General features: G+C 49.8%; 1 long non-coding RNA gene across 1 annotated transcript; it reads left to right on the top strand.

Annotated features, from left to right (window-relative positions):
* The first annotated feature begins 291 nt into the window (after positions 1 to 291).
* Positions 292 to 2,998, top strand: LOC142827626 (uncharacterized). Its single transcript, XR_012902322.1, has 3 exons — positions 292 to 398; positions 1,460 to 1,557; positions 2,362 to 2,998. It is a non-coding gene; the product is annotated as an uncharacterized LOC142827626 (long non-coding RNA).
* Positions 2,999 to 3,297: the final 299 nt, after the last annotated feature.

Below are 3,297 nucleotides of genomic sequence, written 5' to 3'. Positions count from 1 at the left end.
GGCTGTGGTGGCAGGGGCTGAAGTGAGGGGGGCTCAGTCTAAGACGGGAAGAGCTGAGGTGGGGGGCTCAGGCTGTGGTGGCAGGGGCTGAAGTGAGGAGGGGCTCAGTCTGAGGCAGGAAGCACTTAGATGCATGGTCCAAATTGGTGTGGGAAACGCTGAGGTGGGGGGTGAGAATCAGGGGCTCATTCTGAAGAGATAGAAAATGCTGACATGGTCTGTGATGGATGCACTGAGGTGGGGGGAGGGCCCTATCTGAGGTGGGAAGTGCTGAGGTGGGGGGCTCAGGCTGAGGTGGAAAGAGCTGAGTTGAGGGGGGCTCAGGCTGAGGTGGGAAGCAATTAGGTGCAGGGTCCAGGCTGAGAGGGACGCACTGAGGTCTGGTGGCAGAGGCTGAGGTGGGAAGTGCTGGGGGGGGGGGTGCAGAGGTTGTGGCAGGAAGTGTTGTGAGCTATGGGGCTAAGATTGAGGTGAGACTCCCGAAGGTTGGGGTGAGAAGGAGGGACTCAAACTGAAGAGGTGGGAAATCCTTAGTTGGTCGGTGTGTGGCAGAGGATCAGGCTGAGCAGGATACACTGGGGGCGGGGGGGCTCTGTCTGAGATGGGAAGTGCTGAGGTGGGACAGGCTCAGTTTGAGTTGGGGGCGCTGGGGTGGGGGTGCAGAGGCGGGAAGTGCGAGGTGAGGCGGTGAGAGCTGAGAAGCAGGGACGTGGTGGGAAGCGCTGAGGTGGTCGGTGGGTGGCAGAGGTTCAGGCTGGGCTGGAGGCGCTGAGGGGGGGGGACAAGCTGAGGCAAGATGTGCTGAGCTGCGGTGCATAGTCTGAGGTGGGAAGCGCTGGGGTGAGGGCTGGGGCTGAGGTGAGGGGAGCACTGAAGTGCGGCGCTCAGGTCGAGGCGGGAAGCGCTGCAATCGGGGGGCTCGGCTCGAAGCAGGCATCGCTGGGATGTGGGGCCCGCGCTGAGGCGGGCAACACTGGGTGCGGGGCTGAGGCGGGAAGGGTGGAGGTGAGAGACTGAGAAGGCGGGAAGCGCTGAGCTGGGCGGGCTCACGCTGAGGTAGAAGCTGAGGTGGGGGATGAACAGGGCGGATTCAGCCGGAGGCGGAGGGAAGCGCAGTGACAGGAGGCGAGCAGCAGGGGCGCAGGCTGAGCTGGCGGGAAGCGCTGAGGCAAGGCGTGAGCGGCAGGAGTTCAAGCTAAGGTGGAAGCATTGAGGTGGGATGAAGAGCGAGGGCCCAGGCAGCAAGTGCTTGGCAGGGATTCAGGCTGAGGTGGTGGGAAGCATTGAGGTGGATGGTGAGTGGCAGAGGGCTTAGACAGTCTTCAGATTTGGGGAAAACAAGAACAAATTCCTCATTTATGCCCAGTTTATGTTGGGGATATAGAGTGTGCTAAGCCCTCCCATAACTTATTTTACCTTCTCTCTGTCTGTTTGTCTATCTCTTTCCAACTCCTTCAAGGAAGAGAAGAAAAAGAAAGCCTCCAAGTAACTGAGCAAAGAGGAGGGGAAAAAGGAAACCACTAATGGTAGAGGAGAGGGAAAGAAACTCTGGACACAGTGAGCATCACCCATAATTAAGACTTGGGTCATATGGTGGAGTTAAAGCTATTAAAAACTTAAGCAGTGTGATTTCCCTGGAGAAAAGGTTCAGATCTATAATATCCTGGACTTTTGGTATTATTCTCTGTTAGCTAGCTAGTAAGAGTAACTAACCTGTGATGACAGCACAAAACTTATGGGGATATTCAAGGTTTAGACCCCTGAGCTGCTTGACCTCCCAGTAATTCAGAGTAAGGTCTTTGACTTATTTCCCTCTTTTCATTATCCCTTGTTTGTAGTCTAGTCAGCGTGACAAATCTATAAGGAGTGTGCATGTCACAATAATCTCTTTCTTCTGTAGGAAAGGTGGAGGCATTTGGTACCTTGAGCTATGTGGCCTGCCTGTAATTCAGTAGAAAGACTCTGCCTTTGAGCTCTTGGCATTAGGACCTTCTAGCTGGTTAAACAGAACAGAGCACAGTATATTTTAGGTGCAGGTTGAACTCTTCCAATTTAGAAGGGATTAGAGCTATTTTAGTGTCATTGGTTCTGAGACCTGCCTCCATTACACCTTAAGCCAGTGAATTGATTGACTACCCTATAACTCAGGGTCTAGATTTTATCCCTCCTTGATCTTTGGGAGGGATTAACAGCATTTTAGTAAATAGGGAAGGGAAAGCCCTGCAACCAGGGATCAAGTCCTTACCCTTTAATTGCTTCCAATTATGCTATTGTGGCACCCTGTAAGTAGGGTCCCTCTGGCATTATTTGAATTAAATTGATGACAAGTCAGTCTCTCTTTGTCTCCCTCTCTGTTTCCAGTGCTACAAAGGAAGACAAGAAAAAAGGAAGATGCCAAGAAATATCAATCAGATAGGAGGAAAGTAATCAAGGAAGCCTCTGAAGCTGGAGGAGAAGGAAAGGGACCCTGGACAGAGTGAGCCCCCCCAAAATTAAGAGCCTCTGGTCAATTAAGGTTATTGAGCCTTTTCATACATTGAGCAGTGTGGCCTTCCCTGTAAGTAGGGTTCAGGTCTGTGCTCTGTTGGCAGTGTGCTCATTTAGCTGGCTCATTACTGTCCTGTAATGCGGTGTTAGGGTCAGCCCTTTTAGCAGTGATTAGGTCTAATGTATAACTATTTGTAATGAGACCAGACTGTAAATTGTGTTCAGGTCTCTGCTCTTCTGGCATTGTGGATTTTGGCAGTCTAGAGTGTGTGAGCCGCCCCAGAAAGTAAGACATAAGATATATATTTCCTATTATTGGGGTTTCGGAGACATTTATATAGTGTCGCCCATTTATCCGTCCAATAATTGAGGTCCATGTTTCTTCCTCATTACTTCCTAATAAGGTGTATTCCCTTATTCAGCTAATTGGAGTTCCTTCCATTTATGTAGGGTTGAGGTTATTACCCCTATTTCTCATGGGAAATATCATAGTGTCACTTCCGCTCTATCAACCTCCATGGAAGCAGGGTATAGGTCTTCCATTTTATCTTATTTCATTTCTAAGTCTAAGTGTACCCTTCCCAATAAATAGAGTGCAGCTTTTACCTTTCTTTACCTTTTGGAGTGGAGGAGAATCGATCCCATTTAGAAAATGGGTCAGGTAGTCTGTCACTATGAGCTCTTTTCTACTCTGGGCAGTGGGTTTTTTTGTTTTTGTATGTGTGTGTCGATGAATGAGTATGATAGCTATGGACATGAAAGATAATTTTTAATTTTAGTTTTTAAATCGCTGCAGCATATTTATTTTTG

This window comes from Pelodiscus sinensis, chromosome 3 (assembly GCF_049634645.1).
Source record: "Pelodiscus sinensis isolate JC-2024 chromosome 3, ASM4963464v1, whole genome shotgun sequence".
Classification (NCBI taxonomy): domain Eukaryota; kingdom Metazoa; phylum Chordata; order Testudines; family Trionychidae; genus Pelodiscus; species Pelodiscus sinensis.
Note: the sequence above shows the minus strand (reverse complement) of the source record. Positions and strands in the feature narration are given on the sequence as shown.